Genomic DNA, 12027 nt, shown 5'->3' on the forward strand with positions numbered 1-12027 from the left:
GTTTAGCTAATTGTGCCCATGATTCAGTGGGCATGTTGTGTTTACCTATCTACTGTAACGAAAGAATGAATTTACTTTGTGTGTCCTTGTGCAATATTGCACAGGGTAGAGCACTTTAGGGACTCTCTAAGACACACATCAGTGTGTGTGTGTGTGTGTGTGTGTGTGTGTATGTGGCTGGGTGTTCTTAAGCTATTTTGTAGTCATGATCCTATTATAGAAATGGGATTTTCAGTATGTTTAGTTATCGGGTATAGGGATTTACATGCATATAGTATATGCATATAACAGTCTTCATAACAATTCACAGGACTCAATTCAGAGGAAAAGTTACTAGGGTCAGGGGTGGGGTTATTCATCATATCAGGTGTTGGCTTGTACAAATCTGTGCTTATCAGTGACCTGAGTCTTTGTGTTGATGCAGAAACGACTAGCACAAGAGTTCCTTGTTTGGGTAATGCAGAAATCCCCTCCTGATTACGCATCTAGGAGGTGGAAATAAAAGGGTTGCAACCGCTTGGGAGGTGAATTTTTGTGACTCGTGGACTGCTTAGACAGACATGTTAAAGATGCGAAATCATCATTTCTGCCAACACACTGATTTTGAGGGACGAATGTGAGAGTAGCTATCCCCCAACACACCCACCCACACATAGTCCACCATCTCTCTGTGTGTCTAATTTGGTGGTATCTTGCTGATGCAGCCTCTCCCTAATGTGTTGCTGACAGTAACCGCTGTTAACGAGTGTTTCGATTCATGTCCTAATTCATTAATTCAGGAGCTGTCCAAAGTCAGCAGGTCTATAAAATGTTCGAAATTACCTTTAAGAAACCATCAAGGATTTTTACAAGCACGTAATATAACTTGGTACCGGTTCTAAAAACAAGCTTGTGTGAAATATTTACAGTTTATTAAACTCGGTGCGAGCAGACTGTGTTCCTGCTTCCATATGTGTAATAAAAAGCCAGCCTTGGAAGCAGCACATATTTTACATAAGAAGCTCCACTCCATCTGCAATGGAAATGTCGTATTAAATTTATCTATGCTGTCTGAGCATATGCACGCCGACTTTCACACATACACGCGCGTGCCCATGAAGGTTTAATGTGTACAACAGCACCAGCAGCCAGGAGGAGTGTGTGTATCCATCTTTGTTTGCACAGCTAGCTGCTATTTTATTCATCTATTTATTCAACCAACAGCTTACGCTTGTCATATCTCCCAGGCCGCTCTTTAGGAGACAGCGTGCACATTTGAACGCTGTTCTACTGCAGTGAGTGTGTAATGCGATGCAGGCGAAGTGTTGCGTCTCTAAATTTAACCCAGAGGGCATGCCAGCCAGTTTGTAAAGAGCCTTTGTCGAAGTGTGTAGGCGCAGAGCTTCTGTCCTCTTGCATCATTTCACCCGCTCCAACTGCCGTGGATGTTGTATTCATATTTGTGCTTAAGGAGATTAGAATATAAGATGACTGAGGGGTTGGTGTTAGTTTGTAGCATTTTCAGTAACGCTTCCTACGAAGCCTGTAGTCCTGGTGCATTATAAATGCACTTGCAATTTATGTTATATAGCATGTTTACAAAACTTTCTTCACCTGTGCTGAAAATGCCGTACTGTCTGGTTTAGTGTTATAGACTTTTACAAATGCTATAAAGTACATTTTAATGTTAGAATTTCAAAAAATGCAATTTGAGAAAACAAAGATGTGAGTTGTAATGCGTTATAGTATAGTTATTATACTACGGCCTATGTTTTATGAGGAAAAAAGCATGTCTGGGTGTGCTGTTATAGGAAAATCAGCCAAGTTTTTTCCAGTAACAGCACATCACAAGGCGCTTTATTTCCCTTATACGACAACAGTTTATAGGTACATTTAATGTTTAACATCCACAAAACAAAGTAATTCCTAGTACCTCCTATGTTATAGCAGACTCCATCACCAGCCTCTGTTCGTTTCTCTTTCTAGAAGTTAATAAGACAAAACTCCATCATTTCATGTTACTGAGAGTCCTCTTGTGTCATAAAGCTTTGACACTGGACTGAAGACTCCTTCCGTATATGTTAAATAAACTTACAGAAAGCTCCACCATGTCAACTATAATGCAGTTGCCTTTGTTAAATAACACCACATTTTTTTTTAAATCTTAAAAATTAGATTATGTTGTGCGTTCACATTCATACACCATTGTTACTATATAACATATTAGAACGAGCACGTTAATATAAACCTGTGATTTGAATTACAGCCAGAACTACTGACAGAGCTTCTGTTTATAGAAACTTAATCAACACCTTCTGACCAATCAGAATCAACAACTCTGTGGCGCTGTGGTAGAAAGTGCATTACTTACTAACATTATTGACTACAATGTTTTTATGAACAGATATTATAATGCGTTATGAAACTATACCTATTTATGAGCCTTTATACAGATTTATGCCAGGTATTATAAACTATTGTGTATTCTGTATTTTATAAACACATTCATAATGCATTAGGATGACAAGCTGTATGTAAGATTCAGTTATGTTTGATGCTATTTTGTTATGTCGTGTTTAGTTCATTTAAGGAAATAATGATCAAATAAGATTTGTGTTAACATGTTCTAGTTTTCACATTTTAGTATAAAATGTAACTTTTAATATTTGGTTGATACATGCTAAAATCTCTTTAAAAACCCAAAGTGGTTGCATATGCTATATGCTAAAGCCTACTGCTGACACTGTTGTGTGGTTTTATAATCACCTATAATGTATCTTATACATAAGGTGATGTTAATGAAGTAAATAAAGTAAAAGTTACTGCGTTATTTGTTCTGGAAAGACAGGGATTGTAACATGTTTGTTGAAAATATAATTGCAGTATAAATAAATAAATATAATGTGTGTGTGTGTGTGTGTGTGTATGTATATATATATATATATATATATATATATATATATATATATATATATATATATATATATATATATATATATATATATATATATATATATATATATAATGCAAATATAATTGTGTTCAGAGTAAGAATATTTTGCAAATCGAATTATCAGCACATTATTAGTAATATGCAAATAACCTATCTTTAATATATAATATGTAATTTAATCATATGATGACTTGGATGGCATGAGAAATGTGTCCTCCCTGCCAAACTCACTACCACACCGCATAGCTGATGCATCAGCACAAAGCTAGATACAGGGGTTCAGTTCTGTAGTACTGTAAGTAATAAATAGGCAATCTAGTCCTTCCAGTTCAGGCCATATTTAATTCCTTTAATACGTGTGTGTGTGTGAGAGAGACAGAGACAGAGAGAGAGAGAGTGAGAGAGAGAGAGAGAGACAGAGACTCTCTTTGATTGCTTAATGAGCTCAATGCCCCTTGAGCTAGAGTGTTGTAATTCTCATTAGCCTTCATTAGGGAGCAGCAAAATCACCTTCTTAATCAAACTGGCTGTGCTCAAATGTGCTGCGTGTACAAGTCAGTAATACCCTGGCGCAGTCCGAGGAGTCTCATAAAAACAAACTCATCTTTGAAGTGCTGAAGAAACTCCAAAGGATGACCTTTTAAACAGGAGCCACTGCTTTGTGAAGCAAATGCCCATTCTTTTTTTTTTTTTTTCTTTTTAATGAATAACTCTTGTGCTAACACGACACGAAACGTGGCAATGCTAAATTGCACAAACATTACTACAAGTCATAAAACCAAGCAACTCGTCTCGTGTTTGCTCCTGCTTGGCAACCATGTCTGTATAATGTAATGTAAGGTGTCAGTTTTCCATCCTGAATTAGCGACAGCTGGCTGTAGACTGAAAACACCATGGATGAGGAGCCTATCTGTACTGATTAGTAAAGACTCTCCGTATTAGAGACAGAGATAACAGCACTGAGCTGAAAGCTCTTGGCCCTGGCACAGCCTGATGGCCTTAAGCCGAACTGATTGGTAACATTTTCAATCTTAATTACTGGGAGGATGAGTGGTCTTTGGCTCTCTGCAGTAATTACAGATCAATCTGACTAAACTACTTCTGGCTGCAGGGTAGGATGGGAATGTGATGTACCAGGATCAAATCACTGTAACCACTGTGCTAATCTGGGTGATCATGGGCTGAGCTCAGATCTATACTTTACAGAGAACGGTATCATAATATTCATCCAGAAATATTACTATAGTTCAGTGTTCTATGTCAGTGGTCCTGGAGTAGCACCTGGAAAAGCATACTTTATTTTCCTTGCTTGAACACACCCAATCCAAACATATACTAATCACTAATTAACATGGCTTCCTGAATCAACAAGGAAAGTGCACACATATCCTAGGAAAGATTATTGTCAGGTGTGTCCACGTGTCAGCATACATCTAATTTGCATGTAATTTCTACATGTTCCTCAGAAAGAGAAGAAAAAAAATCAGGTCAGTGAAGTGTCATCATGTCTCCGGGAGGCTCATTGAACCACAAACAATATATAGCAGATAATAGTGTGTGCTAGGCACTCAACCTAGGCTGAGTGGTGACAGAGGACAATTACATCTCTAGCTCAGATTAGTTTCAGGATGGCCAAGATGTCGCCAAGCATCCATTACTTCGATTCAGCACTCTGCCCGCGCCCCTGACCTTGTAAGTACTGTGTCAATCAGAGTAGAAGAGGCCACAGCAAAGAAATAGCATGGACACAGACAGGGAAGAGCCTAAAACCTTGTTATTTTGTGAGGAAAATCAAGGATATGTTCTATATTTGAAAAATAAGTAGCATGTCTTCTATAAAGTTTTACAAATATTCCACGTACTATTACTATTTACACCTTCAAATCCATAAAATTAGAATCAGGTGTTCAAGATTAAGTGCCAGTGGTTAGAACCTGCTCAGGGAGTGCAGGTGGAACCGGTCTTATTTATACCTCTCTCATATCTAGTGTCTGGTGTTCCCTTTGTTATTGAGGTGTGTGTGGTGTCAGACCATCTGATGTAAAAAGAAGTCTCCAAGAACCCCAAAATTTCATTACAGGATCTGCTAGTAAGTCTTGCAACTATGGGTGTCAAAGTGCATGCTCCATCAATTAGAAAGAGATTGCACAAATTTGACCTGCATCGGAGGCGTGCCTGGAAAAAGCCTTTGCAAGACTACAGTTTGCCAATGAGCATATAGGCAAAGACCAGGCCTTTTGGAATAATGTGCTCTGGACAGATGAATCAAAGATAGAGTTGTTTGGCCACAGTAACAGCAGACATGCTTGGCGCAGACCAAAGACAGCTTTTAAGGAGAAGCACCTCATACCAACTGTGAAGCACAGTTGTGGAAATGTTATGGTTGGAGTTGCTTCACTGCCTCAGGGACTGGACAGCTTGCATTCATTGAGTCAACTATGAATTCTGAATCATATCAAAGCGTGCTTGAAGGTAATGTGAGGCCCTCTGTCTGAAAGTTGAAGTTGAAATGAAAGTGGACCTTTCAACAGGATAATGATCCAAGGTACACTAGCAAGAAATGGCTCAAAAAGAAGAAATGGAGGGTTATTGAATGGCCTAGTCAAAGCCTGGATTTGAATCCCATTGAAATGTTGTGTGGGGGGAGATTTGAAATGGGCAGTACATGCAAGAAAACCCTCAAACATATTGCATCTGACAGAATATTATGTGGAAGAGTGGTCAAAAATTCCAGCAAACCTGGTGGACAATTATGCAAAACTAGAAGTTATTTCTGCTGAAGGGAGCAACACTAACTTCTGAGGCCAAGGGTGTACTTACTTTTTCCATGGAAAAATATTACATCTATTCATATTTCTGTTGAATAAATGAATGAAAAAGCTCATTTTCCTTGTGGTTTTGTTAAAATATATCAACTTCATTAATAGGCACCGTTTCAAAAAGGTTTGCTTGTCCAAATTTGTCAAAAAAGCCAACAATTTCCATGGGGAGTACTTCTTTTTTCACATGAATGTATGTGCTGATGGCTATGGAAATTAAAGTTAGCAGACTGAAACAAATATGCCAGTTAGCTAGAAGTTAGCTAAACAAATTGAAATGCAAACAGAGTATATTATTGTAGGCAAGACAGAAATCAAAATGAATAGCTAGATAGGAAAGACAAGCTTGCCTTACGCTTATTGTTACCTAGTTTGCCGGATCTGTCACAAAAAATATTCACATGCAAACCTTATTAATGAGCCACAGTGAGGGCATTGAGGTTATTTTACCTCATGATATTTATAACTAATGCCACAGACATGGTTTTCTGATAAATTTTTTTTGTGTGCGTGTCTCTTTTTAAACGTTTTATTCTTATTCAAGATTAATATACGGGTTAAAGATGAGACTTTTTTTTTTGCATTCATTGTTTATTTTATGAAAAATGATCAATATATGATCTTGTTACACTCTTACTGTTCTTCTCTATAGTCACGTGTGATTTAAGGTAAAGTTTTTTTGTTTTGTTTTGAAAACCTATTTTATTTTTGATCCACATGTCCACAACTTCCATATCTCATGAATATTGAAGGCCACGCTTGGAAGAAGTCATGTCTGCTCCATAATTTTTGGATGTTATGACCTGGCTGAGGTGAGTGAGAGCTGATTGTAGCCTACCATAAAGCTCAGACCTGCTCTGTATGCCTTTGGAGCTCATTCTAATATGGTCCTGGTGCAGTGTTTTGGGTTTTTTTTTTCTTCCATCTAAAAGCTTCCTTTACAGTCAGAGACACTTTAGCCTTCATCTTAGTGTCTGGCCTCTTCGTCTGACCTGGACTGATTCATCTGTCAGAACTCTGCTGGCTGATTTTTGCAGCTGTCCTTTTAAAGGTGAGATACTGTTCTGTTTGTGGAAATGGTGAGAATTTTTTTTTGGAGAGCAGCCATTTTTCCATAAAGTATTACAGTGTAACCTTTATGTCTCTTAAATCTCTGAATTTGTCTCTGGATAGCCGGTTAGAGTGATTGTTCTGTTCCTTTGGGTGAATCTACTTATAAAATCCAGGAAGCAGAGAACTTCGGCTGGACCGTTAGATGTCTTTTTGCTTCAGTGATTGCAGTGGAACTTTTTTTTTTCCCCAGTGTCAAAACTCAGTTTAAGACATCATTAGGTGTGATATTTGGAGGTTAATGTCTCTCTTGAAGGCTGTAATTTCTGTGTCGCTGTCATTTGGCTTCACTGCCTGATAGGCTTTGCCTCATTGGTTATAGTAATTCTGCCAGCGTTTCAATTGCTTTTCAAAGTGAGATGTTCAGGATGAAAAGAAATAAGACAAAAGATAATGCATGTGAAGTGAAAGTGTGCCTATAATCCAATAAGGGTTCGTTGACCTGCTAAAGATTAAACCTAGTTGGGGCCTAAATTGGATTAAGAGTGTAGAATAGTCATTTAGAGAATAATTAATCTGCATCATCACACTTGCTGTGCTAGAATTATCAACCTGAGATAGTACTGAGATCATGACTGGCTCATGACTCTTGCTCTGACAGCACATATACTAAAACTAGAATGATACAGAGAGGATTAGCATGGCCGTTGCGCATGGATGACTCGGCAATGGCATAACCTCTCTCTCTCTCTCTCTCTCTCTCTCTCTCTCTCTCTCTCTCTATCTATCTATCTATATATACACACACACACACTAATGTATATGTATATGTATATGTACACACACTACCAGCTAAAAGTTTAGACACACTCATTCTTTATTATCATCTCACCCCCCCCCCCAACACACACACACACACACACACACACACACATATTTTGTAACAATAATAAAGCCATCAAATCTCTGGAGTAACACAAATGGAACTGTGGGAATTATGGTGTGATAAAAAAAAATCCAAAATAATTTAATATTTTGGCATCTTCAAAGTAGACGCCATTTTTACCTAGAATTTCCAGAAATGTATTCTAGGCATTTTCTCAACTGATTTCTTGAGGAATTTCCCTGAGATGCTTTTTAAACAGTATTAAAGGAGTTCACACCTACGCTGGACACTTACTGGCTGCTTTTCAGAATATTTCCCTCCAAGTCATCCGTTTAAAGAAAGATTTTTTTGTAAATAAGATGTTAGTTTTCTAACGAAAGACATTAATATGTTGGGACACTTATATTTTTGTCTACGACACTGATTTCAAACGTTTAATCACACACCTTCAGATCAAAAGATATTTAACATCATGAAAAACATTTCAGTCGAGTGTCTCAAAACTTATATGTCTCAAAATAAATAAATAAATAAATATATAATATATATATACACTCAGACACAAAAATGATGAGTGGACGAAGGTATTCTTTGGAAAAACAACAATTTCTCATTCTGTAGTCCAATCACAAACAAACAGGGAAATAGACTGGCTGTGTCTGAAACCTGGAAAATAATGGAAAACCTGCTCTTTCAGTTTACCTATTCCATGTGTGTGTGTGTGTGTGTGTGTGTGTGTGTGTGTGTGTGTGTGTGTGTGTGTGTTCTGCCCTGGGCATTAAAGGTAGACAGCTTGGATGTCTTCTGATAAAATACCCTTAGAAAATGGATAAAGCTATAAACAAACTTGCTGCAATATCCTGCATTATAAATATATAATTTCCATCTTTGATGACAGGCGAGCCCCTGGGGAATCCATGGTAAATGGCTTGGCAAGCTGTGATATTTGTGCATAAAATTCCTGTTGAATAATTAAAGCATTTTCTCTGACATCTGACTTCACTGTGGCAGGTTCCAGGTAGCTGAGAATTCAGCACAGAACTCCCGGTTGAGGTTCTTATATGGCTTTTAATAGAGAGAGCTTTTAGGAAATGTAAGGATCAATATGTGTATCGTGTGTGTTTCAGTAACTGTCTAAATCCACGATTGGGATGTCGCTTGTGTCCCACTCATATTGCATTTACAAATATGTACATAAAGTAAAGTTAAAAGACATTTTAAACATGTGTAAAATGGCCTCTACAACAAGCTGTGTACTTGTTCCATTTAAACATATATGATGTTTGATGATAATGATACTTTATTGGTCATGTATACATTACAGCACAGAGAAATTCCTTTCTTCACATACCCCAGCATGTTAGGAGGTTAGGGTCAGCCATGATACAGCACTCCTGGAGCAGAGAGGGTTAAGCGCCCAACAGTGGCAGCTTGGCAGCACTGGGGCTTGAACCCCCGACCTCCCAATCAGTATCCCAGAGCTTTAACCGTCAAGCCACCACTGTGCAATGCTTCTGTCACATGTGTATAATTACCATATATATGATTTCTACACATTTCACCGTACTGAGAAAAGAATGGAAAAGTTACAGGGGCAGTTGTCGGCTAAACATCTGCCCTTAGATTTCCATTATTAGTGGGTTTTGAATAAACAGATTTTCTGTTCTCTTCTCTGAATTGGAAAACAAGTTGAAATGATTGTTTGCAGTAATTGCGCACACACTATACATGTTGTATATAGAGATTAGTGTTTCACATTCTGGACTATTCCTTTAAGTGCTGATTTAATATTAATGTCCTGAAATGGATGTTGCTGATGCAGCTATTATACAAGGTAAGTAGGATTAAACTGCACAAAACGCATCACATTAACAAGCTAAAAAGCAACACATAATACATTCACAATATGCCATAAAAGCCACTGTAAGACAACCATACAATATAATACTAATTGCATTTTGGTATTTGCATAAGATTCGCAATAGTATATTACTAATTTACGAGCAAGCAATTTGAGAAATGTGCCTTTGTGTCCATAATTCTGAAGCACACTACTCAATCACAAATTTTTCACTTAAGTATGCACACGATTTCCAGTGGATTGAGAGCTCAGTTCATTTCATTCAGTCTAATCTTTCTGGAGTCAGTGAGGTAGAAAGGAGCAAAATGAAAGAGTGCCGAGTGAAAGGAGAGACGGGGGAGAGCGAGAAAGAGCAAGAGCATCCATATTCATTAAACACAAAGCTCTCACACTTTGCTTCTCTGACAGCCTTTTAATGCAAGCTTAATGATGGCAGGTACTAATGATGTAGCTAGCTGTAGAGGGAAATGATCTTGAGAGAGATGTTATTGTCTCGTCCTCCTCTTGGTCCTGGTCTATTGATCCGTGTTGCCTTGGTTGCAGTGAAGGCTGTCTTATCTTGTGTGCATCTGAGAAGCAAAGGCCATCACACCTTTTTTTTTTTTTCCCCCCCTAGTGCCATCAATGATCACAGAGATGACCATCATTAAAGTCTCACAGGGTCTGAGAGCAGGACAAGAGGCCCTCCTGGTTAGCTGTCTGAAGAGGTGAAAAAGACAAGCCTATTACATATAGCAACAAAGGAAAGAAGAACAAGCCATAGCCTAAAAAGTCCAATTTGTACTGATGGATTGAACATGTACGTGAAATGTCTCTGACCATTATTTCAAATGCATTTTTGTCTGAATGTCTGCAGGGGTGTGGAATAAAAAGCTCTAAAAGCAAACGCAGTACACGCAAGGAGTGGATTGTGATTTGTGTTCGAACAAACATATTTACATGGAATTATTTTGTAAAAGTGACACATCTGTGTGTGTTTTTTTTTTTCCCTTCAGGTTGTCAAGTTTCCTCCCAGCTCCCAAAACCATGTCAGTATGTGGGTTGGCTATAAATTGCCCCTAGGTGTGACTGTGTGCCACTGTGTATGTGTGTATCCCATCCAGGGTTTATTCCCACCTCATGCCCAGTGTTCTGAGGATAGGCTCTGGATCCACTTTGACCCCGATCATCTTCAGTCAGCGATCAAAACGCTGACTGAAGATGAGTAAGGTATTTTAAATATAATAATTTGAAATTATTAGTGAGATTTAATGACCTTTCAAATGCCAATTTTGCAAAGCTCTAAAGCTTGATTTCTCATTACATACATACAATATGTACTGTATTTTTCCCATGGAAAAATGCATAATCGCAAAGGTAACTGTGGAGTGATATTACAGTCTTATGCTTTTTTTTTTATTTTATTTTTTTAATTATTTCAAGGAAATTATGATATGAATTAAACTTATGCAGGATGAATTACACATTGATTTTCCACTCAACCACTTGGAGAAACTAATTGGCTCAACCTCTAAGAATGCCAAGTAGCTTGAAATGTTCTGCATGATGGAGTGGTCCAAGATCCTCTACAAGTGTTTTCTAATCTGGTTAGACATTACAGGAAGAGGCTCAGTGCTGTGATTCACTCCGGGGAAGGTTTCTTCATTGTGGGGTGCCAGTAATTTTGGAACCATTGTTTTGCAGGGTGAAAAAACATGCTTTGATTTCATTTGTATGTTTTGAAAGATACCAAGCCAGCAGTGTCAATAATTCTAGAGTTATGTAGTATCATAGGTTAGTATAGTATCATATTGTATCATTCGATTTAGATTGATTTGAGCAGTTTACTCATTTGTTTCAAAACACAGGTAACAGAGGAATTTGGCATTTTAATATACATCCATGTCAATTACTTCAAAATCCAGATTTTCCAGTGGACATTACATACGATCTCTTTGTTGCATGATTATCGCTAAACTAGTTTGTGTTTGTGAAGGTCCAGTTTCATAAAATTGTTGAATTTTATGTTGTTTACAAAGGTACAGATAAGTAATCAACATAACTGAATGTTGAAAACAGTTAGCATTTAATGCTTAACCATTTGCAATTAGTTTACAGCTATAAATAAGACTTGTTCATGTTCATGTCGCTACTTTGGATTAGCACCACAGACTCTAAACAGATGAAGAATGAAGAGTAAATTCATACATTTTGTCTGTTTTTTTTTTTGTTTGTTTCTTTGTTTGTTTTTTTTAAACAAGGCACTTTGTCACTTTTTTAATCAGACCAGAGAAAGTAAATAAAAAGAAAAATCTACGAATGTCTGTGAAAACTCTCTCCGTTCTGACTAATGTCTCTAAGAAAGGATTTGCTACAGACACCAGACTGGTTTCACTGAACTGCAGCCAGTTTTTCCTGCTTTGAAAGCTCCGCGAAAATATTTTATAGTTCGATCCACTAAAAAACTTGTTGGCACTGTAACCAGACTGCACTCCACCAG

At 37.6% G+C, this 12027-nt stretch overlaps 1 non-coding gene across 1 annotated transcript; it reads left to right on the plus strand.

Annotated features, from left to right (window-relative positions):
- The first annotated feature begins 7450 nt into the window (after positions 1 to 7450).
- LOC128603175 (U6 spliceosomal RNA) lies at positions 7451 to 7553 on the plus strand. Its single transcript, XR_008384993.1, has one exon. It is a non-coding gene; the product is annotated as a U6 spliceosomal RNA (small nuclear RNA).
- Positions 7554 to 12027: the final 4474 nt, after the last annotated feature.

Source organism: Ictalurus furcatus, chromosome 27 (genome assembly GCF_023375685.1).
Source record: "Ictalurus furcatus strain D&B chromosome 27, Billie_1.0, whole genome shotgun sequence".
NCBI lineage: Eukaryota > Metazoa > Chordata > Actinopteri > Siluriformes > Ictaluridae > Ictalurus > Ictalurus furcatus.